The 25,869-nt window shown below is 57.7% G+C and overlaps 1 protein-coding gene across 29 annotated transcripts in view; it reads left to right on the top strand.

Moving 5' to 3' along the window:
* The window catches only part of MAD1L1 (mitotic arrest deficient 1 like 1), a 421,592-nt gene that overhangs the window by 138,870 nt on the left and 256,853 nt on the right, over window positions 1-25,869 (top strand). For 3 of the 29 annotated variants that reach the window (XM_074034268.1, XM_074034265.1, XM_065541542.1), the window contains exon 1: window positions 6,348-6,822. The exons of the other annotated variants lie outside the window; for them this stretch is intronic. The gene's annotated coding sequence lies outside the window, so the exon portion shown is untranslated. Of the gene's footprint in view, window positions 1-6,347; window positions 6,823-25,869 lie in introns of those variants that run through there. 29 annotated transcript variants of the gene reach the window in all.

Raw genomic sequence — 25,869 nt, 5'->3', positions numbered from 1 at the left:
GGTGTCATTCCCGGCAGTCCTGGAGGGCGCCCGCCTGTGGATGGCAACCTGGAGGGGCAGAGGCAGAGCTGCTGGCCGGGGTTACTGGCAGCATCCTCTGCTGTTGGGTTGTGCCGTGGGTCTGGGCCCCCAGCCTCTGCTGAGCCTGTTGGGCTGTGCCGTGAGTCTGGGCCCCCAGCCTCTGCTGGGCCTGTCGGGCTGTGCCGTGGGTCTGGGCCCCCAGCCTCTGCTGACTGGGGTGATGGTGGTGGGGCAGCTGCAGCCTGTCCGCCCTCTTGTATCTGTGGTTGGGCCTCGTGAAGGGGCCTGAGGTGACGAGTGTGCCTGAGACACGTGTAGGAAGGTTCTCTGCGCTGAGTCTGGCCTCGGTCAGCTCCTCTGCCGAGGAGCTGCAGGGTCTCACTGTAGCGGCGAAAGCTGTCCTCGACGTCTTCAATTCAGATGCCCCTTGGAGAGCTATTCAGTGCCCACCCTGCCCTGCCCACTGCACATACAGACTAAAATAGAAGGGTCCCCTGGTCCCATGCAGGCAGCTAACAAATGCAAAACTGTGGAAAAGCAGCGTAGGAAGAGACTCAGCTTTTGAGAGCGAAAGCCGAGTCCATGTTGAGGTTCGGCAGGATTGTGTGTGCCCAGAGCAGGATTGCAGGCGTGAGCCCTTCCGCACCCAGGTGTGTGCTGACACAGAGGGTCAGCGCCACAGCTCTGCGCCGGAGGACTGGGTGTTTGTGTGCCTTCTCCCTGGGAGCACAGGGCCCTTTCCTCCTGGGAGCCCTTGTGGCCAACGAGGACGACCTTGTGGCTGGGAAGTGTCCTGGAGGCTGGTCCCTCAGGACCCTCCCTGTCCTCATCTGGAATTCACCTTTCTCCTGAGCACAGCCTGTATGGCGTCGTGTGCACCGATGGCCTTAGCCACAGGCTGTCTTGGCCACTGGCCCTTGCTTTCTCCTGTTTGTGGGCTGCAAGCTGTCGTTCCTTTACTGAGTCCTGATCAGGCTTGGGGGAGCCAGATTCTAACGAACCTGAGGCCCTCACGAGGGACCCCGTCTCTCCTGCCATGTCTCCTCACAGACCTGCTCTCTCCTCCTTCCTTCCACAGTAGCAAAGCTCCGCCGAGGGAGATGCCTCGCCTCTCTCCTTCAGGCACCCCCACCCACCCTGGGGCTGCTGGCACGTGTGCGTGGATGCGCTCTGCCCTTCCCCTTAGAGAACGCTGGGGCGTCTGGCCTGCACCCGCGGCTGTCCCTCTTGTCCTTGCACTGCTGTCCTCACGGCTTCCCTGCGTTGGCCCCGCCGGCTGAGCCTTGTGCACTTGCGTGTCCCTGTACCCCTCTCGCAGCAGGCAGGTGATGACAGCAGCTCAGGGAGGAAGCGTCGCCTCACCCCGGCCAGCATTGCTGCTGCCCGCCTCGCCTCCGTGCATTTTCTGTTTAGCGATGGCCACAGCACTCGCCTATATCTCCCCTCTGGTTACGCTGCCCTTCTCTTTAACAGCGACCGCGGCTGCAGCACTGCCTACCTCTGTTTGCAGCCTGGGAGCCGCACTGACCCACTCAGGCTGCTTTGTATCTCTTCTGCTATTTGAAGTGAAGGGTGTGTGGAAAAAGGGGTGTGTGCTTGGCCTTTTTTTTTTTTTAAATCTTTCCAAAAACATTTTATTTTAAAATATTTTTTGCAGGCCAGGCACCATGGCTCAAGCCTGTAATCCCAGCACTTTGGGAGGCTGAGGTGGGTGGATCACGAGGTCAGGAGACCGAGACCATCCTGGCTAACACAGTGAAACCCTGTCTCTACTAAAAATACAAAAAAAAAAAAAAAAAGGGCCGGGCGCGGTGGCGGACACCTGTAGTCCCAGCTGCTTGGGAGGCTGAGGCTGGAGAATGGCTTGAACCTGGGAGGTGGAGCTTGGTGGAGCTTGCAGTGAGCCGAGATTGCACCATTGCACTCCACTCTGGGCAACAGAGTGAGACTCCGCCTCAAAAAAACATATATATATATATAAAAATATATATATATTTTTTTACTATTTAATGATTTTTCAGTTTGAAACACTTCATTTTCTTCACGTTTTACTTAAGTGCAGTGTATGTAGTATATGTAGAGACCTGCACAAATTATCTGTGAACACACCATCACCAGCACCAGGTCAGGAAACAGTGTAATCAGCCCAGAGTCCCTCCTGCCCCCTGCCCGCCTTCCTGTTCCTGGACACTCTCCCCCAGTTCCCATCGCCCTGGGTCACCTTTGCCATGTTTGGTCTCTGTGTGGATGGGTCATGTGGTTTCGTTGTCGGAGTCCTCACCCCTTGCTGCTTTGCATCTGTGAGCTGTGCTCCTGCCCCAGAGCCTTCTCACCTGCCAGCCCCGCTCCTGCCCCAGAGCCTTCTCACCTGTCAGCCCCGCTTCTGCCCCTAGGGCCTTCTCACCTGCCAGCCCCGCTCCTGCCCCAGAGCCTTCTCACCTGTCAGCCCCGCTCCTGTCCTGGGGCCTTCTCTCCTGCCAGCCCCGCTTCTGCCCCCAGAGCCTTCTCACCTGTCAGCCCCGCTCCTGCCCCAGGGCCTTCTCTCCTACCAGCCCCACTCCTGCCCCAGGGCCTTCTCACCTGCCAGCCCCACTCCTGCCCCAGGGCCTTTGCACCTGCCAGCCCCACTCCTGCCCCAGGGCCTTTGCACCTGCCAGCCCCACTCCTGCCCGAGGGCCTTCGCACCTGTCAGCCCCGCTCCTGCCCCAGGGCCTTCTCACCTGCCAGCCCCGCTCCTGCCTCAGGGCCTTCTCACCTGCCAGCCCCACTCCTGCCCCAGGGCCTTCTCACCTGTCAGCCCCGCTCCTGCCCCAGGGCCTTTGCACCTGCCAGCCCTGCTCCTGTCCTGGGGCCTTCTCTCCTGCCAGCCCCGCTCCTGCCTCAGGGCCTTCTCACCTGCCAGCCCCGCTCCTGCCCCGGGGCCTTCTCACCTGTCAGCCTCGCTCCTGCCCCTGGGGCCTTCTCACCTGCCAGCCCCGCTCCTGCCCCAGTGCCTTGTCACCTGCCAGCACTGCTTTGGCTCCAGTGCCTTGTCACCTGCCAGCCCCGCTCCTGCCCCGGGGCCTTCTCACCTGTCAGCCCCGCTCCTGCCCCTGGGGCCTTCTCACCTGCCAGCACTGCTTTGGCTCCAGTGCCTTGTCACCTGCCAGCCCCGCTCCTGCCCCAGAGCCTTCTCATCTGTCAGCCCCGCTCCTGCCCCAGTGCCTTCTCACCTGCCAGCACTGCTTTGGCTCCAGTGCCTTGTCACCTGCCAGCCCCGCTCCTGCCCCAGAGCCTTCTCACCTGTCAGCCCCGCTCCTGCCCCAGTGCCTTCTCACCTGCCAGCACTGCTTTGGCTCCAGTGCCTTGTCACCTGCCAGCCCCGCTCCTGCCCCAGGGCCTTTGCACTGGCCGGTCCTCTTTCTGGCACCCTGTCTGGATAGCAGCAGCCTTCCTAACTTTCCTTCCTGTCTTTCACAACTGTTACCTCCTCGTGGGCCTTCCCTGCCCACCTGTGAAACAGACTGTCTATTCCCTGTCTCGCTGTCTTGTGTCACTTTTCCCCGTCGAGCACATTATAGACTTTGGTTTTGTGTCTTATTTCTCGTCCCTCTTGTCACTTGAAGGGCAGCACCTCCTCAGAAGTGTTGTGAATAGGTTCCAACACACAAGGGTGCTCAGGTGTCGTCTGTTGAGAGTGTGGGCGAGTGAGGGTCCCATTCCCGATGTGAGAGCTGTGGATTCTGCATCCAGAGGGAGTGCTGGCCACTGGGAGCCCTTCAGGGACACACTTCTCCACATTGACCGCGGGTGGGTCCCTGCTCAGCCTCCTGGGAGGGCTGCTCCTTGTGGCTGGCATTGCGGCCACCTGTCTCCAGCAGCTCAGCAAGGACTGTGTGTTTGCTCATGGCTGGGTGTGTGCTCCCAGTGGGCTCCCCCATCCCCGGCGCTGTCCTCCCTGGCCTCTGCTTTCCTTGGCCTTGTGAGCTGCACAGACGACCATCTGCGCCCGCGTGGCCTGAGAGCTCTGTGTGCACGCTATGGCTCTGTGGGTCCTGTCCTCTCCCTGCCTTGCTGTCCTGGGTTCGGGAACAGCTTCTGGGGGTTCCGACTGCTGACCTGACATCATCACCTGAGCCTTTTTAGCTGACGGAGCCTCTCCTTGGCTGCTGCCCCGTGCCCCACAGTGGCTTTGTCTGCGTTCCTGGGTTCTGCGTTCCGTGCTCCTCTGGCTGATGGAGCACAGCTGCGGGCTCCCGTGCGTGGCCCAGCCAGTGCCACTGTGTCTCATGGGGTGGATGAGATGGAGCTGTCTTGGGGGCCAATTCCTCTTCCAGGTTCAGCGTATCTGCTTTCCCCACATTCTGTGAGCTGTGTTCCCACACCTGGAAGGAAGGAGGAGGAGAGCGAAGGGGATGTCAGCATTTTATTTGAATTCCTTTCTGAGTCTGATTACAAAAGCAACCCACTTTGATTGAGAACACTCGACCATGTGGAAGAGACAGCAAAGCTGAGAAGAAAGGTTTCCCGTCGTCCCTCTGCCAGGGAAAGCTGCTGTGACTGTTGGCCAAGATCCTTCCTGGCGTTTTTATATACATGGAATGTGTTTTTCTAACAGGGTTTTAGGAGAAAATAGTGTATGCACTATTTGCTGAGTCATCCTGTTTTGTTTAATCTTTGGTGAACATTTTCCATGTTACATATTCTTTTAAAACATAACTTTTTGGCTATGTACTGTCCTCCCTCTGAATACTTTTTTTTTTTTTTGATGCGGAGGCTGTTGCCCAGGCTGGAGTGCAGTGGTGCCCAGGCTCCAAGGGATGATGGAGACGCTGCATCTGTGGTTCCTTCCCCACCTGTAGCCCCAGTCCAGCCACGACACACACCCAACCCTCCTGGGGACCTGCCTGGGCCAGTCCTGCTCAGAACTGTCAAGTCCATGAGAAATAAGGAAAGGCTGACAAATGAGAGGAGACTCAGGAGGCATGGCAACTAATGGCACCCAGACCCAACCCTGGGAAGGAACAAGGACACTTAGAGGCACACTGGTGCTGTCCAGGCAGCATCCCAGGTCCGTTGGTGACACCGTTCCAGTGCTTGCAGTGGGAGGCTGGGTTCCTGGGAACTTGCTGTACTGTCTTGACAACTTTTCTGTACACCTAGTCATTCCAAAATCAAAATCAAAGTTTACTTTAAAAACCCCTGAGGTAAGGATCATTGGGAGGTTTTAAAGTGTTCAGGATGCTTGCCTGAGTTCCCCAAGCAAGCGACCGCAGAACCAGATTCACCTGGCAGTGGAGCCGGCCCTTCCCCGAGCACCCGTGACTCTGTGGACCTGCTTTGTCTTCTCCTGGCCTGCTCCTCCCTCACCTCCACCTGAGAACCCCAGGATGGTGCCTGCTTGGTGCCAGCTTTCCAGGCCCCTGGTTTGGATGTGTTTGGAGAGGAGTCCCTGGCAGTGAATGACTTCTTCCTAGTGAAGTTAAACACGGCTGTGCCATTCCTGACAAGGGAACCTGCCCGTTTCCTGTCACTCTTCCTTGTCCATGTGTCCCCAAAGCTTTCGTCGCACAGCTGGTAGCAAACCACCATCACTAGGGTTGGTGTTCCCGGTCCCTTGGGAGTGGCCGTTGGGCCTGGCCAGGGCTCCTTCTGCAGGGCGAAGGGTCTGGGGAAAGCGGCCCCTCAGCCCGCTCTGATCTCATGGCAGGCATGTGCGAGCCTGGCCTGAAGGCTGGCCTTCAAGGTGGATATCAGAACAGCGTGATTATCGAACACCTTGTTTTGGAAGCCCATTCCTTTAGGAGGCGTGCACTTGGAAGTGTGATTAAACACGATGCATGTGATGGGTTGGGCGTGTGGGGTGGGCCCTGGGGGACAGGCGTTGGACATGTGATTAAACACGATGCACGTGATGGGGTGGGCGTGTGGGGTGGGCCCTGGGGACAGGCGTTGGCCGTGTGATTAAACACGATGCACGTGATGGGGTGGGCGTGTGGGGTGGGCTCCAGGGACGGGTATTGGGGCTCATTTGCTTTCCCTGTGTATTGGTCTGTTTTCGTGCTGTTGATACGTACCTGAAACTGGGAATACAAAAAGGTTTAATTGAACTTACGGTTCCTCATGGCTGTGGAGGGCTCCGAATCATGGTGGGAGGCAAAAGGCTCTTCTTACATGGTGGTAGCAAGAGAAAATGAGGAAGAAGCAAAAGTGGAAACCCTGGATAAACCCATCTGATCTCGTGAGACTTACTCACTGTCACGAGAATAGCACGGGAAAGACGGGCCCCCGTGATTCAGTTACCCCCCCGGGTCCCTCCCACAACGTGTGGGAATGCTGGGAGATGCAATTCCAGTTGAGATTTCTGTGGGAACGCAGCCAAACGATATCACCTTGGCTCTGGCCTCCACTGTGCCTGAGACTGGCCAAGAGAGCTGTGTCCCCATGACTGCCTTCTCCTTGCCCATTTGCGTGGTCTCAAGGAAGCTGCACAGCAGGGCCCAAGTCGGCCACGTGAGCCGCTCTCCCTGTTGAAGCACACCCATCCCTGCGTGCTTTGACCTGAACTTGGTGACCTTCAGGCCGTCATGGAGTGGGGCAGAATGAATAGCCTGTCCTGGCTCTCTCGCTGCCCTGCCTAGCACATGGCAGCCACTGGGTGAGGCACCTGCATGTGTGGGTTGGAGGCCTTCTGCAGGCACAGCCCCCACCATGGGCCTGGCAGCTCGTGTGGGAGGCATGTGGGTTGGTGACAGAGGGTGACCGTCAGCCCTGTGAACCTTAACAACTCTTCTGTGGACCCTGGACTTGGCTTCACTGCAGGTGAGAATCTGGTGTATGCTTTGGGGCACCCAGGGAATGGTGTTGAGGATATCTAGGTTGTACTTGAGAGATGGCCCCGGCTCTGTCAGTGTCCTTCCTTCAGGCTGAAGGGCCGCCTGGAGTGTGATAGACGGCACTCCCTCCACCCATCCACTTGCTGCGTCTCGCTCTTGGCTACTGCCGAGTGCTGGGAGTGCCCCAGGCTGTGCCACTGTCCTGTTCTCCCAGCCCTCGCGGGGAGATGGGTGTGCACGTGCAGCGGCGGCCGCTCCAGAGCTGTCATGGAGGCACCTGAGGCTGGGGCGGTGCTCCCTGGAGGCGAGGGGGGACCTCTCTGGGGTTCAGTGGAGCTCAGACTGCCACGGCAGGGCGGGACGGGACGGGGCGGGGGCTGTGGTGGGAATAGGTGGCTCAGTGTGGGGTAGAAGGTTGGAGGGCTGGCTCCGACATAGGGAACCAGGGTAGCAGGAGACTGCCGTGCTGATAACCAGATTGCGTGGCGTGTGATGGGGGCCTGGATTGTGTTCCAGCAGCAACAGGCCCATGAGCAGATTTCAGGCAGGCGTGTGAGGAGGTGTGATGTGTGATCCGAGATTGCTTTGCTGCCCGGCCTCATCCGCTGTTCCATAGCCATGCATGCGGGCCCCTGTATTTCCACTCAGCCTGTGCGGGTGCTTTGTGTGTGGGCTTTTAAAGGGAGAAATCAGTGCGGTCCAAGTCCCAGTCTTCTTCTCTAACTCTCCTGGAGCCTCAAGCCTCGATCTGCTGGGAAACGGGTCCAGTTAGCTGTGAAAGGGGAAGTGGCAGCTTTGCTGAGTTTCACTCGATCTTCTCACAGGCACTGGATGTTGGATTCTCATTCCTCTCCCCACACACTGCTGTGGTTTTCCCTTTAGCTGCCAGCGCCGTGCTGTCTTGGATCTAAGGGGCGCCTACAGTGTTCAGTGAAGCTGTTCTCTGTGGACAGGCAGGATCTCTCTAAACATGCAGTTGGCGCCAACTTTCTTTCAGCTCCCCACTCCCTGCTCCAGGCCGTGGGACGTCATTCCTTCTACAACAAAGAGGATCCTGTCTCTTCCACGCACCACGGTTCCCTGCCGGGCCCGGGTCAGGGGAGCTGTGCAGACTGTGGTATGGAAGCTGCCTTCAACAGTTGTCTTCCATGTGGGCGTCTCCGTTTCCTGATGATGATGATTATTGTTGAGACAGAGTGTCACACTGTTGCCCAGGCTGGAGTGCAGTGGCGCCATCTCGGCTCACTGCGACCTCTGCTTCCCGGGTTCAAGCGATTCTCCTGCCTCAGCCTCCCGAGTAGCTGGGATTACAGGCATGCGCCACCACGCCTGGCTAATTTTTGTATTTTTAGTAGAGACGGGGTTTTGCCATGTTGGTTAGGCTGGTCTCGAATTCCTGACCTCAAGTGATCTGCCCACCTCGGCCTCCCACAGTGCTGGGGTTGCAAGTGAGAGCCACTGCACCCGGTCCATTTCCTAATTGTTTATTGGTAGTAAAATTCCCTTTGAGGTGTGTGGCTCTGTGGGTGTTGACAGATGCACCGAGTGTCCCCCACCACAGCCATGATTCAGCCATCACCCTAAAAGTTTCTCTTGCCTCCCCTTGGTCACAACGCTCTTCCCCTGCCACCAGCAGCCATGTGGGTACGTTTTTTACAGAGAAGAGCTTCCGTGAGGTTTGAAGCCTGGTTTCTCCATGCATGACCAGCACCTCCTCCCTGCTCTCCTCAAAGTCATGTTGCTTTTTCTTGTCTTAAAACTTTTTCCTGAACTCAACTTGTAACTCTCAGGATTCCTGGCCACATCTCCCCTGTCTTCCTGGCATGTGATTTCTCTGCCAACCCTTGCTTTCAGTCACAGAAGGTAAGAGCAATTGTGCCGGGCCCGGTGGCTCATGCCTGTTATCCCAGCACTTTGGGAGGCCGAGGCCGGTGGATCACCTGAGGTCAGGAGTTCGAGACCAGCCTTGCCAACATGGTGAAAGCCCGTCTCTACTGAAAATACAAAAAAATTTAACCGGGTGTGGTGGCGGGCACCTGTAATCCCAGCTACTCGGGAGGCTGAGGCAGGAGAATCGCTTGAACCTGGGAAGCGGAGGGTGCAGTGAACCGAGATCGTGCCACTGCACTCCAGCCTGGGGGACAAGAGCGAGACTTTGTCTCAAAAAAGAAAAATAAATTAAAAAAATTTTTTAAAAAAGAAAAGCAATTGTGGCCAGCCTTTCTGTCTCCCTGCCTGCGGCGTTTACGACTCTCCCACGGGCAGAGGCCGTGTGTGGCTCCGTCCCTAGCCGACTGTGCTGCCTCTGTCGTGCGCCTTGGCACTGACTGACTGACCTGTCTGGAGCCTCCAATTAAAGGTCACTGGCAGCACTTCGCCTAATTACCATGCCATAAGGACTTCGCTGGTTTTGTGGCTGTGGTGTGAGCGAGGGCGTGCCAGTGCTTTAGTGATGCTTTACCCAGTGCTGAGTTGTTGAGCTGCACCTTCCTTTGGATGGGATGCATTTGGGGAGGAGGAGGGAGAATCTGAGCTTCTTCCCTACTGGGCATCTTGTCCTCACTGGGCCTGTGGGGAGGGAGGGGCTCGTCCTTAGGAGCTCATTTGCTTGTCCTTAGGAGTTCCTTGGGGCTGCTGGCCAGGAGGGAGGGAGGGAGGTGACAGGTCTTGCCATCCTACCCCGCAGCATGGAGTCTCCCGGGCAGGGTGGGATTGCCGTGGGGAGGTGGAGCTGCACACGGAGGTGACGCGTCTCACCATCCTCCAGGCCTTCATACATGCCTGGTGGGCCTCTGAAGTTGGCGAGGGTGGGTGGTCGGTGCCCTCGTATGCACCTGGTGGTCCTGTGAAGCTGCATCTACCGTGAGTGTCTGGTGGGTCTTCAAAGGTTAGGCGGTCACTGGATGATCCAGCAACTTCTCTTCTAAGTGCGCACCCAAGAGAATCGCTAACGTGTTTGCACGAACACTTGTGTCACTGTTCATAGCAGCGTTGCTCATAGTAGCTAAGAGATGGGGCCAATCCAGATGCCCCTCAGCTGTGACTAGACACAACGTGGCTGTCCACCCATCGAGGAGCTGTTGAGCCGTAAGAGACAGAGCGCTGATGTGTGCTACAGCACGGACTGACCTTGAAGGTGATGCCAAGTGAATTCAACAGTATGAAAGGCCACCACCTGTATGATGACATTAATATGAAGCACCCAGAATAGGCAAAGTCTCGAACTCAAAGCAGGGCATTCCTGAGACACCGCCATGGCCTCACGTTCTCACTGTGGGCAGAAATATCAGAGTGGCCACTGCCCGGGGAGAACCAGTTGGCCGGGAGGCAATGGCAGCCGCAGGCAGGGACAGCTACCTGCGCTGTTCTCCTGGGGTGTGTGTTCTGCATGGCTGTGCGGCGGGAGACAGACCACACGGTGGGGTGGGAGGGTGGAGAAGGTCCAGCGGCTCGTTAGCAGGCACTGTTACTTGCTGTGTTACACTTGTCTTTTGTTAACCTTTTCTACCTTTGAGCGTCTTTGAGGGCAGTCACCATTGTGTCTGCTTTGCCTGGAATGGTGGCTGATACACAGTGGGTAATTGAGGTGAGTGTGGAGTTACGGTTCTGTGAGACCTGTGGCTAGCATGCGAGCTGCAGTAATGAACAGCGTAGTCAGTGTCAGGACTGAGCGAGACCGGCGTTGAATTCTTGCTCATCACTGACTGCTGGCCCTGTGACCTTCAGCAGGGTCTCTCATGTCCTCTCAGCCAGGCCACCTCGTCTGTAAAGGACATGATAATAGTCGTTAGCTCGGGGTGGTGGGAAACATTAAACGTGATGACCTATGTTCAGGAAACAACGGCGATGATAAGCTCTCTTTTGCCCAGCACGTGGAGGGTTTCTTACTCTACAAGGCTGCCGAGTCGCAGGCCCTTCACCTGGAGGGTTGGGAGCACCCTCCTGCCCCCGTGCTTGGCCCTGTATTTGTCACAGCTCCTTTTTCTCCTCCACATCCCAGGCCGGCTCTAGTGGCTCCCAGGGTTATCTGGGGCCGGACATCAGGACGTTCCAGGAGATGTTCAGAGGTGCGAGGCAAGTTCCACGGGAGGTTCTCCATCCAGGGCAGGGATCAAGCTGGTGGTAGATGACACACTGAGTGGTGTGCTGGCGGCTGCAGTGGCCGCCACAGTAACTCAGGAGGTGGGTTTTCTGGGCTGGGACTCCGCACTGAGCCGGGTTTCCTGCCTCTGATCTGTTCTCCAGCAGGTAGGCCTGCCAGAGCCTGGGGACCCCCGTGAGCACGGGCACCCACTCCCTCGTCCCTAGCACGTCTGCATAGCCGCAGGGCCTTCTCTGGCATCACCCTGCCCGGGCAGTGCCACTGCAGACTCTGCCCCCTTGCGGCTCTCTGCTCCCAGCAAGTAAAGGTTGCAGCCTTTGGCCTTCCTTGCCTCGCGCTTCCCGTGGGTGTCTCCATGGCGGATCCGGCCGTACCTGTGGACAGACCCCTTCTGTCCCCCTGGACTTTGAGGAAATGAAGTCGGTATTCATCAGCACAGCAGAGCTTTATTTTTCTACACATACGCAGAAACTTCCACCATGTTTCCTGAATTCTTTTGACCCAAGTCTTCCAGACCCTGTGGAGTGTCCACCGCACGCCCCATGGGCAGTGCTGCATCGGAATGCTTTTCGCATGTCCAGAGGAAGCCACTGGTTAACTGATGGCGAGAAAGGGAATGGCGGCCCGGATGTGAGCGTTCTCCTCCTTTGAGCTGGGTGCCTGTGGAAAACCAGACCCTCACTGGGCGGGGATCGACACCCAGTCTCCGTCTCCGCTTCCCCAGTACCTTCCTGCCCACACTCCTCCCTGCCCCAGGTTCTGACCATGCTGGAATCACTGGGCGCATCCTGCAGCCGGTCCACAGGATGGGCCCAGCAGACACTCAAAGTGACCAGCCAGGAGGTCCTGAAAATGGGAACGGGCGCACCTGCAGTGTCAGGAACAGATCTGTTTCTTCCCACGTGCTTCTCCCTGAGGAACTGGTAGGAGGAAATGTTGGTCTTCTTGGTGCACAGCCTTCTGCAGGTCAGTGGCAGAGGCTGGATTTGAACCCAGGTCTCCCAGGTCTTGCTGGCGTCTGATGCTACTGCCTCTTCCATTTTGGCCACAGGGGACACCCTGCAGTCTATTACGTCTGGAGTCTCCTGACAGCCTGCCCTGCGCTGGCCTCCATCCACTGACCCACCTTGGAGGCCTCTCCACTGATTTACCTGCCCGGGTGCTGAGAGCCATGCCCCGAGCCTGGGGGCACTCACCCCGCACCTCCTCTCCGTGTTGTGTAAGCCAAGAAGTGCTCAGCAATTCCAACAAGCACTAACCCTGCCTTTTAAAGGTCACTCCTGTCTTTGTCAGTTCTTAAAGTTCAAGAGGAAATAAACTGCTTAGAGCTGGCATTTCTCAAGTCAAGTGTCAGCCCTCCAAGCCCCCCGCCCGGCGCGGAGGCAGCGAGGCTCATGAGTGAGCTGCCAGGTGACTCAGTGATGGGCGAGTGGGCGCCTCCCTCTCTCCAGCTCCTGCTAGAGAGGAAGGAAAGGGGGACTAATAATTGCGAAAATCTCATTTTCTTCTTTCAGTTTTGTTATTCAGCATGGGGAATGCTTTGGAGATGTTTCTTTATTGGTCGAGTGACAGCGTTTAGAGGCTGTCAGCCCTGGTTACCCGGGACGTCATGCGCAGGGGGGGACGTCTCTTCCCCAGGGGCGTGCCACCCATTCCTGATTGATGAGCAGGGGAGCTCTCCCTGCAGCTGGAGAGACAGCAGAGGCCCCATGAAGGTGCCACACCTAACGGGGTATTGACTTCCAGTGTTTTGGGTCGAGGATGGCAAAATCAATGGAAAAATAAACAGGCCGAATGGGCTTCATTACCCAGGTAGCGCTGAAACAGCTAAAGTGGTCGTGTGGCATGCAGGCGTGGGCGGAGGCTGGGCCACGTGCAGGCGGCCGGGCTCTGCTTGGCGGGCTCTATTGATCGTCACGGGCGCTGGAGCCTCAGCTTCAGAGCTGCTAATTGGGCTATCAGGTGATTCCAAAGAGAGATGCCACAGAGATCACTTTGTCTCTTCTCTTAACTGTTTGTCCAATTTGATACAAGCCTCAATTAAACAGGGTGTGTGAGCCCCTTAGTCCTCAGAGCTCCGTCTCCTCGGCCTGGTCCTTCCACTTGGCCTGCTGCCTCTCTCTGGAGTGCTGCACTCCCACACCAGACCCATGCTCACGGCTCCAACTCACCGGCCGTGTGGTGCTGAAGTCACAGACAGCTCTGACAGCAGCTCTGCTGAGCTCCGCAGGCCCGGCTCCTTCCCTCTGGTCTCTCCCTCTGTGTCTCCCATGTCCCTCGATGAGCTCCCCAGGCCCGGCTCCTTCCCTCCCATCTCTCTTTCTCCCTTCTCCCTCCTGCACTCTGTCTCACACACAGCCCCGTGGTCCCCACTCTCCTTCCCTTCCCTGCCTCCTTCCCTGGCTTTTCTGGTTTCCCGTGCAGCTGTCGCGGGACGTGCACACCCCCTCACACTCACACATGGCCTCCTGGTCCCCGTCCCCTCCCTCTCCTGCCCCCCTTCCCTTTCTCTTGCATCTCCTGTGCAGGTGTTTCCCGGGAACTTGTTCTCCGTTCTTTATTCTTCAGTCTCTGCTTTTCCTTCTTATGTAAGTTCTTGTGCTTTGACATCTCTTCTTGTCACTTCAGTGTGGCCAGACTTCAGAGTCTCTATCTTTGGCTCCAACCTCTCTCCTAATCTCTGTGATCAACTTTTCCTCTGCCCCTGGAAGCTGCCACCTTGCTGTTATTGCTCCTGACCTTGGGGCCATGTTAGGTGTGCCCTGCTCTCTCCCCAGGGGTCCCGTGATCTCTGTTGGCCAATTGCATGAAGGCTCAGCTTCCCCACCCTGATGGCAGGTGTCTCTCCCGCTTTCCCACCAGCCGGGCCAGGCGGCCTTCCCCTCCCTAACCTGTGCTCCGGCTTCTTTCCCTCACACTTAGCTCCTGCACCACCCCCCCCGGCCTGGGCCATTGTGCTCTGCCAACCATGGGGGCTGGAACAGTGACGGTGGACCCCTGTGAGGAGGACGGAGCCTGGAAAAGACAAGTCCTGGGGCCTGCTGGCTGGGTAAGGGAGTGAAGGGGTGCGTGATGACGCCCTGGGCCGCAGCGGCATGGGAGCGCCCCCACCTCCTGTGTGGGGTGGGTTCTGGCCCGATGTGAGGATTTTTGGCAGGCCCCTGAGAGCCACAGTCCCTCTACAGGTTGGTTTCCTCCAGCTGAGATTTGTCCTGAGGTTTTCTGGGTCACATGAGGGCGTTCTGGAAATTGAAGAAGTGTTGGTGGAGCGGGACTGATAGGTGGATGGTGTGATTTTCGTTCCTTTACACGTCTGTTTGAGGGAACTCGATGGACTTTTGCTAGAACCTATGGTCCAGATGAGGAAGGAGCGAGGAGCCCAGTGTGGCAGCCCCTGGCCCCAAGCGGCTCCCTTTCCAGTGCCAGCCCAGAGTGCGCCCTGCCCTGGCCCCGGCCCAGCTTGTCTGTCCATGTCTTCTTTCCGAGCACCCTTCCCGCCGGCTCTGCCGTTCCCACCCCATGTCATCCCCAGTCCTGTCTGTGGTGCCTGGCCTCACTCCCGGACCGTCACAGCAGCTCTCTCCTGTCTCTCCCTGGGCTCAGGTATCTTCTCGCCCTCCAGGAACGGGGAGCCAGGGAGAGGCGCACGGAGTCTGGACCTCGGGTGGCCAAGAGGCAGCTGAGGGTTAATGAGGCCAAGATGTAATGTCACAAAGTGCAGGCCACGTCCCAGCAGCATTGCCTGTGAGCCAGATTCCCTGGAATGCCACTGTCCTCCAGCATCTGTGTCCGTAACCGAGAAATGGGGCGAAAATGTCTCCCTCCCTGTCAGGGATGTTCAGGGTGTGTTTGAAGAAATGGCCGTTCCCCTTGCCCAACCACACACATCTTCATTGGGAAAATCAGGCCCCACACCGCCTCTGAGCGCAGGGCTCTGTGCAGCTGACAGAGCTGCCATGCGACCTGGGAGTTTCCAGCCGCCCAGGGATGGACTTGGCGTCAGAGCCCAGCGCTGTTCTTTGAGTCCTGCTCCCATTTGGAAACGAGGGTCCCCGGAATCCTGGGCTTCCTCCCAGAGGCCTCTGACCGTGGGGGAGGCGCTCTGCACGTGAGGGTGGGTGGTTGTAGTCGGAGGGTTGTTACTACTATTTTTGCTGTGGAATTTGTGCATCTGCAGTGGCCGAGGCTGGGGGCTGGCAGAGGCTTGCTCTCCTGTTGGGGGGTGTGGGGGGGTGTGGAAATGCAGTCACCTGGCCTTAGTTGGGTGGGAACTCATGTCTTTAGTTACCCATGCCAGCGTTTCTAAACCTCTGTGGTATAGGGTAGTGGTTGGTAACCTTTCTCTGTAAAGAGCCATACAGTAAATACTTCCGGCTTTTTGAGCCAGGGTCTCTGTCACAGGAAAGCAGCCGTAGGCCATATGTCAACGAGCGGGTGTGGCTTTGTTCCAGGAAAACTTTCCTTACAAACATAGGTGGTGGGCTGTTTGCGGAGCAGCAGTACAGAGAAAGCGCCCAGCGTCGAGGCTGGTCCACCTGCCTGCTGCCTGCCTGCTGGCCATGTGGCCCCTTGGGGCTTCTGTCCTGCGCGTTACGCGGGCAGGGAGCCAGTGCCGACTGGGCAGATGGATGCACGGATGGCCTCCTCCTCTCTGACCTCGGGAGGCGGTGGATGTCTCCAGGACACCTGCTGTGCCTCTCTGCGCCACTCCAGGCATTGGATTATCTTCTGTGTCTTCGCTTTTTTCTGAAAGTCGGAGCTGGAGGGCATGGAGCAGTTGTTCAGTAGGACCTGGGGAGGTGACTTGCCCCCTTGTCTCTCCCATTCTCATTTCCTAATCTCCAGCAGCCTGGGGCGGAAGTGAATTTATGGTCTCCCTGCGACCACCCTTGCCAGGGCTCCTCACCCGTCATTTGGAGGCAGCCCTCCCCAGGCGATTACAGGTTGGTAGCTGATCAGCTAAACTGGATTATTCATTATGGTCGGGAGTGAATTGAAATTGCAAAGGGCAATTTTCCTTCTCACATTTCAAGGTCAGATGAGAGTATTTGCAGTGTGGCCGCTGTTTATCTGGGAATGCAAATTGAATTTGGTGATTCCAATTGATGAGATGTTGGGAACAGAGTGCTCTTCAGAGGCCGAGTCAGGGAGGAGCGACCAGGAGGCCAGGCTACAGCTTCAGAGCCTGCTCCCCTGGCCGTTCCTTTGATTGGTAATTATTTCAGCCTTTGCTCTTCTCATTCTCTGGTTTCATTTCCGCTGTTTGGATTTTTATTTTTTTTCAGAAAAATGTGTAATGACACTTGGAGGCATTTAAGATTGGAATTAGATGGCGTAAATAACAACAGCTGCGTGCCGTGCTGAGCCCGACATCCTGGGGCGCCAGGGAGGGGGGCGCCGTGCCCTCTCGGAGGCCCAGCCCCTTCCGAGTCTGCACCTGCCCACCAAGGAGGAGGGCCTTGCCCCTGTCTTTCACCTGCAAGTGCCCACCTGTGCCACCGAGTGCGGCTGCCCGGCCCCAGCCTCATCACGGTGTGGGGGCTGAGCTGGCCATGCGGACTTGAACCCGAGTCCTCAGCGAGGCAAGCCACCATGAGCCCCTTCCTCCTTGGGGACGTGGGGACTGGGGGCGGTGCTGCTGCTCTCCTCCCAGATTCTGGTGGAGACTAAATGAGGTCATGTACCCAGGAGCAGGAAACTGCTCAGGAGGCTCGCCTCCGAGTTCACACACGGGAGGGGACCTGGCTGCCAGCCTCCTCGGCTTTCTTCTTGGGTAGATGAGAAGCATGAACTCTGATCTGAGTCTCCAGCAGCTCCTGATCAGGGAGCCTCTCCTGGCTCCACCGGGGAGGCCCCGTGAGCGCGGGGCAGGGGAGGAACTGGAACCTGTTGATGCTCTTGTGCTTCACGATGGATGCACACGTCTGATCAAATCCTCCCCTGCCCATTAGCGGCGAGGGGCTCAGTGGCTTCAGTTCCATTCAAGAGGAAGGAGAACGCCAGAGGTGGATGGAGTGCTCAGAGCTTCCGGACAGCGGGGTGCTGTGGGGGCTCCTGCGGGTAGATGAGACCCTCTCAACCCTGTGGGTCCCAGGGCCATGTTTCCCTGCATGTCTGCAGAGGCAACTATTGATTCCCATTCTCAGGAGGCTCCTCAGATACACAGGGAGCCTGTGTCTGCCATGCCGGCCTCCAGGCCAGAGCTGAGGGCTTCAGTGGCAGAGACGGCCTCTCTCTGTGGTGAGTGGGGGCCCTTCCCCGGTGTTCCCTCTTGGCAAGGAGCGAATGTGGATGCCTGAACACGCACAGTGTTGCTTCTGCCCTGTCTGGGAACCCTGGCCTTCCAGGAGAGTATTTCTGAAACCAGTTCATGCTCCGTCTAATACTTCGCCTCTGGATCTGGGCTGCTGTGAGGCTCCCTGAGGGGCGCCTGTGAACACAGCTCTGTGTACAGTTCTTGTGACAGGAAGATGAGCACATGTGGTTTGGGAGGTTGTCCTGTCCAGCGATACCCTCTTTCAGAACCCGTGGTTGCTTCCAGAGCAGAGCAGGACAGGTTGTCTGCTGGGGCTGGAACCTGTCCTCTGTTCCCTGCCAGTCTCCTGGGTCCCCGTCTCCTGCTCCCAAGCACCTGCTGCAGAACGGCACTGCTTTTTGCCTCGTGTGCCTGCTCCAGGCCACCAGCTATAGTTTGCTGCTCCCCGCTGGGCCGCACCCCTCCCGACCGCTGGCTCGGCCAAGCCCCTGCACTTGCTCTCTTCCTGAGAGACACATGGAACGTGTCACCTGTGTGGCGTTGCTGTTGCTTGGCCTGACTACGGCGTTTCCCCCCAGCCCTGTAGGGGTGCTCAGGGCACGGCCCTGGAGACCCTGGAGGTCATGTTCAGCAGTGTCCTGGGGGACATGGTGGCCTCATGGTCATGACTCAGTCGCTCGAGGCTTGAATTTACTCATCTGTGAAATCGAGAAGATTAAAAATTATACTTGTGGGTGGGTCTTGATCTATATTCCTCAGATATCTAAGAATAAAGGTGCTTTTAGAGATTTTGCCAAGGTCTGAATAAAATTTTATTAATATTTTCCTAGTTTCATGCCAGACGTTGTCACTGAAGATCGCTGTGCATGTAGCTGTGTTTACATCTTAACGCTTGAGGCCACTGGCGGGCTCACCATGTCCTCACCGTGTCGTAACCATCTCAGGCTCACCATGCCACGGGCTCACCGTGCCGTGAGCTCACCATGTTGTAACTGTCTCGGGCTCACCGTGCCATGGACTCACCGTGTCCTCACCATGTAACCGTCTCGGGCTCACCATGCCACGAGCTCACTGTGTTGTGACTGTCTCAGGCTCACCGTGCCATGAGCTCACCGTGTTATGAGCTCACCGTGTCATAACTGTCTCACGCTCACCGTGCCGTGAGCTCACCGTGTCCTCACTGTGTCATAAGCATCTCGGGCTCACCATGCCACAAGCTCACCATGTTGTGACTGTCTCGGACTCACCGTGCCACGGGCTCACAGTGCCACAGGCTCACCATGTCATAACTGTCTCGGGCTCACCGTGCTCTGAGCTCACCGTGTTGTAACTGTCTCGGGCTCACTGTGTCGTAACCGTCTTGGGCTCACCGTGCTGCGGGCTCACTGTGCCGTGGGCTCACTGAGTCGTAACCCTGTCTCAGGCTCACCATGCCGCGGGCTCACCGTGTCATAACTGTGTGTGTTTGTCTCGGGCTCACCGTGCTGCAGGCTCACTGTGCCGTGGGCTCACTGTGTCATAACTGTGTGTGTCTTGGGCTCACCGTGCTGCAGGCTCACTGAGTCGTAACCCTGTCTCAGGCTTACTGTGCTGCGGGCTCACCGTGTCATAACTGTGTGTTGGGCTCACCGTGCTATAGGCTCACTGTGCCGCGGGCTCACCGTGTCATAACCGTGTCGGGGCAGTTGTCAGTAAGGAAGCCTTGGTGTGACCCTGTGCCCATGTGTGAACAGCATGTCCAGGCGTTATGGGTTAGGAGGCCGTCTCTGTTCGGGCTTACATAACAAAGTACCACAGACGGGAATCTGAACAGATGTCCGTTTCTCACGGCTGTGGAGCTGAGGAGTGCAGGATGGCAGTGCCAGGTCTGAGGAGGGCTCTCCTCCTGGTTTGCAGATGACCGGCCCCTGTCCTCACAGGGCAGAGGGAGAGGACGCTGGCTTCTTTGTGCTGCTCGAAAGATGCACATCCTATCGGGAGCACTCCGCTGTCAGGACCGAATCCCCTCTCAGGGGCCCCCCTTTGGTCACCATCACTTTGGGGATCCTGGTTTCCACAGGTGAACTTGGCGGGGACACAGGCATTCTGTGCACCGCCCAGAACATGCTGGTTTTGCCCTGGGCCCAGGTGTGACTGTGGAGGCGTGTCCCTGCCCTGTGGATCCACACGCCAGGCACCACTCAGCCTTGTGACTGGGGTGGGAATGGCCTCCTCGTGCCATCCAAGGGTCGGATCCGGTCCCCAGAGCGTACCACTGCTTCGCCTCTCTCAGAGCCTGTCTCCCGCGGTGGCCGGCTGTGGGCTTCTGTGCTCCAGGACCCCATGTTTCTGGGGAGAATCCAGTGGTGCCTGTTTGTGCGATGCCTGCCCTTGGCTTGGCGGGTGTCCAGAGTGGCTGGGACTTGGGAGAAGGTAGACAAAGAGTGTGTGGGAGGAATGGGTCATGTGTGGAAGAGCCGACTCAGCAGTGTCTCGAGGAAGGTCATTAAAATGTCTCCTGCCGTTTGGGGATGTGTTGTGTCCTTGAAAGTCGGTATTCTTAGGCCGGGAGCTTCTGATGAAGATCACATTAAAGTGGCCTCAGTGGCTGGTCACAGTGCAGATGGATGCTCAGAAGCTCAGAGCTTGTTCTTTGAGTAAAGGCTGGCTCAGAGAGGCATTGATCGATAAACATGCCGGCTTCTCCTGGAGGAACTAAGCACTTCATTCTGAACTCCCAGAGGCTGGCGGAAATGCCAGTGACCTCAGAGTTCAGCCCAAGCACAGACCTAGAGGCTTAATTTTTTATGAGTTTTCTCTTCTGTACCTCAGAAGAAAGGCCAGGATTGAACAGAGAGAACATCCGCAACAGGGGAGAGCCCGCCGTCCCGGGTGCCGCTGTGGCTCGGCATGCTGAGGTCCTGCTGCCCTGCAGGGCCTGAGGGTGGGAGGAGGAGCCCGTCTTGATGGGGCACCTTTACCTGCACGCCAGGGTAGGCAGCACCACTTGGTGGCGGTGTCTGAAACACTAGTTGGGGGCCTTTAGGCAGCGCCTGAAACGCTAGTTGGGGGTCCTTTAGGCGGTGCCTGAAACGCTAGTTGGGGGCCTTTAGGCGGCGTCTGAAACGCTAGCTGGGGGCCTTTAGGCTGTACTCTGGGGCTGTCCACTTTGTGCCGGCCCTTGCTGCACCTCCAGGGCTTGGCTCCTAATTGTCACTTCCTCGGGTCCTCAGGACAGGGCCGCCTGTGCTGGACCTTCCTCTCCCCTCCAGACACAGCACCTCATGGACACACGCTGGTCCGCTCCTTGCTCTCCTGCCCCTCTGGCTCAGCCTGCTCTCCATGCCCTGTGCGGAGGCCCTTCTCGGTTTGCTCGTCCTCTTCTGACCTTGCCCGTTGCCCCCGGCGGGCCCAGCCTCAGGCCCACTGGGCTGACCACGAATGAGCACGCCGCACACCAGCTGCCCATCGGAAACGTCCGCGTCTCTGACACCGCCTGTCTCAGGCTGTCCCGCCACCCCTCCCCAAGGGCCCTCCCAGCTTCCTATTTCCCCTCCAGTGTCAGGAGGCACCTGCTTGCTGGTTTGCTGATGGCCTGTCTTCTGCCCGCTGCGGTGACTGAGTTGTTGTCTCACAGCTACACACTCCCCTCTCCGAGCCCTACTTTGCAGTGCCGGGCACTACAGCCCACACTTGCGCTTCGCCAGGGGCACCTGCATCAGGGCCTGCCCTGGGGGTGCTGGAGAGGGTCCCATGGCCAGCCTGCAGGCAAACGGGTGGCTCCTTAGCCACTGGCCTTGCCCCTCTCAGCAGCCTGCCAGCCTGCAGATTCTGTAGCGCCTAGAGGTGCCAGCTCCATGGGCTGCTGCCCTGTTCTCAGAGGCCTGGGTCCAGGCCCTCCAGGGCCCCTGTGCAGACACCAGCACGGCCTCCCTCAGCAGCCTCAGTTCCCGTTCCATGGGGCCATCTCTGAGCGTCTACATTTTAATGATGTCAGCCTCTGCCCCGTGTTCCCACAGCCCAAGGGATGGGAGCTGCTTCCTGAAGTCCTTGTGTCCTTGGTGCCCGAGGGTCTTCCTCCTGCTGTCAGTGACCTCATACCCACACCCCCGGTGAGATTCTCTGCTCATGCCACATGCATGGCTTCTTTGCCTGGGATTCCCACCCCAGTAGAATGGAGGCCCAGCGAGCCCAGGCTGGCTGCGGTGTTCCATGCTGCCGTCTCTGGTGGGTGCAACGGCGTGCGGCTGCCCTCCCCCACATCCCATGTGCTGAACGGACTGGGTGGACTTGCCTGCTGGTCAGGTGTGAGTGGCGAACGTCCCAGACACGGCTCTTGGCGAGCATTCCACAGTGTCGTCTGCTTGTCGTGTCGTCTGCTTGTCGTGTCTTGGTGTTGGCTTTTTACAGTCTAGTTCTGTTGTTCAGAAGACTGCGGTATCAGCCCTCAGGCCTTGGGGTATGGCCCCGATGACGCGGGCCTGAGTGCCGCACCTGGAAGATCCTGGAGCGGGTGTGCCTCTGCCGCCCATGCCGTCCCTCAGCCGGGAGCATGTGTTGCTCTGGTTCATTTCTCCCATCTCCCTTCGTGAGGGGAGGTTTGCTTTACAACCTGGCAGATGAGCTTTTCCAGCCTGGGCTCAGCCCCATGCCCCTGTGGCTGTGTCTTCCCTCTGCAGCGCCGTGGAACACACGCTTCATGCTACATCCTGTAGCCGCTGCATTTCCTCAGACCGGGTCCATGAGGAAGCCCAGGTTCAGCTGCCCGATGCTTGACAGGCAGACACGAGAGGCGAGAGTGGAGGAAGAGCGGGTGTATTCAGAGAGCCGGCAGATCGGGGAGGTGGTCACCTACGGTCACAAAGACCCTCTGAAGTCAGTACCGATCTCAGGCTCTTCTTATGCTAAGGGTAGGGGCGGGAGGTGGGGGTGGGACCAAGAGGTGACTGACGACCCCTGAGATCTGGGAGCCAGCAAGGGTCTGAGGAGGTCGGAACGTCTCTGTCCTTGGCCAGGCCACAGCACTCCTGCAGATCTTTAACAACGCCTGTAGCTGTTTCCACCTTCCCCTTCCATCCCAGAGTTAGTGTTCGCATTATTCCCTCAGTACTCTAAAACTAGGAGTGGGTAAAGACCCTTTAAGCAGAGAGGAGGACTGTGCTAGTTCTGCAGAGCCGCTGTTGCAGGACGAGGGCCGGGCTTGGGGCACCCCGGTGCCGGCCGCGCTGCCTCGCGGAGGTGGCCCCCGTGCCAGCCGTCCTGCCTCGTGGAGGTGGCCTAGGCTGCGGGGAGTGGGTCAGAAGCAGCTCAGGCCACATCTAGTTCCTGAGGCCCAGTCTTGGCACCTGACTCTATTGCACTGAGCCCTGGTCCCTAAGCGCCGGGAGCCTGAGCTCTGAAGCAGGACAACCACTGTCCCGTGGGTGTGCGTTACTCTCATCTGCTCTTGGTGGGGGGACTCCAGCCCCACATGCGCCCCACACAGATGTGAGCGCACCCTCACTCAGGACTCGCATCTGCTTTCAGTGGGGGGACTCCAGCCCCGCATGCGCCCCACACAGATGTGAGCGCACCCTCACTCAGGATGCAGGGTGTGGGTTTGTCGGGTCCCCCTCAAGGCTGCCCAGCCATCCTGTGCTGAGCTGAGGGCGCCTGTCACCTGAAAGACAGCACCTGTCACATTCTTGCCTTTGCACACCCTGGCTTTAAAGCAGAGCACAGGGAACGGTGGCATTCTTCGAGTTAAATGATCACACGGAGCCGTGATTTAAAGCACTTGTGAACTTTTGCACCTGAATTCAGTGATTGAAGAGTAGATTTTACAGCCCTTGACTATTAAATTGGCCCATGAATAGTTTAAAATTGAACTGGAGCCCAAAGTAGCCTCATAATATGTGTTTCCCTGAGCTTTGTGCCTGTTTTTTATTTTATCGTGCGTATTTGCTTATGCAGCACCTGGAGGGGGCGGGGGTCCGCCGACCAGTGCTGCACCTGGGGCCAGTGTCAGCACAGGGCTTTCCCAGGCGGCTGATGGGATGGGAAAGACTCAGAACGGTTTCCTCTGCTCTCGCGTCGCAGCAGTCCACACGGAAGACTGACCAGATGTGGGTGTTTCCCCACCCACCAAGCAAGCAGTCGGTTCTGCCTGGGACACCAGCCGTTCAGTTCAGCCTCACTCAGTTCTGTTCTGACACTGTCTGCCTGGAGGTGGCGTCAGACCCTGGGGTGAGGGCCCAGTCCCCACCTTCTGGTGCCAGTCATGAGCCGCCGCTGTGCTTCTGACCGGCCAGATGTAAACTGGGGTTCCGACCACCCAGTTGGGATTCCCCTTGGGTTTGATTAATTTGCTGGAGTGTCTCGTAGAACTCAAGGAAATGGACGTTTACCAGTTTATTATAAAGGTTACTGCGAAGGACGCAGATGAACGGATGCGCAGGGCGAGGTGTGGGGGAAGGGCCTGCAGCTTCCATGCCCTCCCTGGACCGCCACCCTCTGGGAACACCGGAAGCCCTCCCAGCTCAGTCCTTTTGGGTTTTGATAGAGGCCACCACCCTCCAGGAACACTGGAAGCTCTCCCAGCTCCGGCGAGAGGCCTTTGGGTTTTGATGGAGGCCTCGTCAGGTGGATGTCATTAACTCTGCCCCTGCTCATTGGTGAGCCACTCAGCCTTCAGCCCCTCTCCTTCCCTGAGCTTAGGGGTGGGACTGAAGTCCCGAGCCTCTAGTCCGGCCTTGGTCTTCCTGGTGACCCGCCCCGTCCTGCAGCTGCCTGGGGGCTGCAGCCACCGTCAGTCATTGGCACATGGAAGGCCTCATCGTGAGAGCCCGAGGGTTTTAGGAGTTGTGTTCTGGGAGATGGGTTGACGATCAGATACGTATTTCACAAGATCACACGAGGCTGAAATGAAATGCCCGTGTCCTGGACGCCAGTGCATTGGCCCCAGTCTGTGGGCTTGTGCAGCTTCTGCTGGGGCTGGCCGAGGGTGGCCAGGCTGGGGTTCCCGCCATGCTTGGCTGGGTTAGGACCGCCACCAAGTCCCTTCTGACGTTCTGTGAGTGTTGGATTCGCATTCACTTTCAACTTACCCTTTATTTAAAGACTTCTACTGAATTACAGTTAAAAACCCCGTATTCACTTCACTCAAACATGTGCGGAGACCACCGCACAAGAAAACGCCATCCGCCAGCCCCGGGATGAAGCTTTCCCCAAACCACCACCCAAGAAAGTGCCATCTGTGGCCGGGCGCGGTGGCTCACGCCTGTAATCCCAGCACTTTGGGAGGCTGAGGCGGGCGGATCACGAGGTCAGGATATCAAGACCATCCTGGCTAACACGGTGAAACCCCGTCTCTACTAAAAATACAAAAAAATTAGCTGGGCGAGGTGGCAGCGCCTGTAGTCTCGGCTACTTGGGAGGCTGAGGCAGGAGAATGGTGTGAACCCGGGAGGCGGAGCTTGTAGTGACTGAGACAAATGACAGCGTCCACTGACCCTGACTGCAAGAACCCACCTATGATGCAATGACTTTCTGTGATTCCGGGAGCCCCAGGACTCCACCTCCCCACCCGAGGGGGCTCCCAGGAAGGGCGCAGCGAGGCGCACAGAGGAGAGACTGCCCTGGAGAGAGGGTGAGTCAGGACTCCACCTCCGCATGGGACAACCGGGCACGCGGGTGCTCCCAGGAAGGCACGCAGCCAGGAGAGATGAGAGGCTGCCCAAGAGGAGGCAAGTCAGGACTCCACAGCGAGGCACGAGGATGCTCCCAGGAAGGGACACAGCCAGGAAGAAGAGAGGCTGCCCTGGGGAGGGGGCGAGTCAGCGGAGGGAGGGCCACTGCACTCCAGCCTGGGCAACAGAGCAAGACTCTGTCTCAAAAAAAAAAACAAAAAAAAACCGCCATCCGCCAGCCCCAGGATGAAGCTTTTCCTCAAGTCACGTAACTAGAGCCGAGCAGAAGCAATTGATGGCCAGGAAGGTGTGAGCCTGAGGGTGGTGTTCATGGCCCCATCCCACATTCCTGTTTCCAAACATCTTGGCTCACCGCAAGCAATACAAAAAAAAAAAGTTGACCGGGCGCGGTGGCTCACGCCTGTAATCCCAGCACTTTGGGAGGCCGAGGCGGGCGGATCACAAGGTCAGGAGATCGAGACCACGGTGAAACCCCGTTTCTACTAAAAATACAAAAAATTAGCCGGGCGCGGTTGTGGGCGCCTGTAGTCCCAGCTACTCGGGAGGCTGAGGCAGGAGAATGGCGTGAACCCGGGAGGCGGAGCTTGCAGTGAGCCGAGATCGCGCCACTGCACTCCAGCCTGGGTGACAGAGCGAGACTCCGTCTCAAAAAAAAAAAAAAAAAAGTTTTTTTTTTTTTTGTATTTCTAGTAGAGACGGGGTTTCACCATGTTAGCCAGGATGGTCTTGATCTCCTGACCTCATGATCTGCCCGCCTCAGCCTCCCAAAGTGCTGGGATTACAGGCGTGAGCCACTGCACCCGGCCACAGATGGCTCTTTCTTGGGCGGTGTTCTGGGGAAAAGCTTCATCCTGGGGCTGGCGGATGGTGCTTTCTTGGGTAGTGGTCGCCTCACAGGACTGTGGTCCCCGTTAGCTTTTCTCCATCCCAGTGCTGTGTTTTATTTCCTCAAGATTTAGTTAAGATTTCCTTTGGAAAGCAGTTTGTGATGCTCAGTACAGTTGTGTG

Source organism: Macaca fascicularis, chromosome 3 (genome assembly GCF_037993035.2).
Source record: "Macaca fascicularis isolate 582-1 chromosome 3, T2T-MFA8v1.1".
NCBI lineage: Eukaryota > Metazoa > Chordata > Mammalia > Primates > Cercopithecidae > Macaca > Macaca fascicularis.
This window is presented reverse-complemented; position numbering and strand designations above follow the sequence as displayed.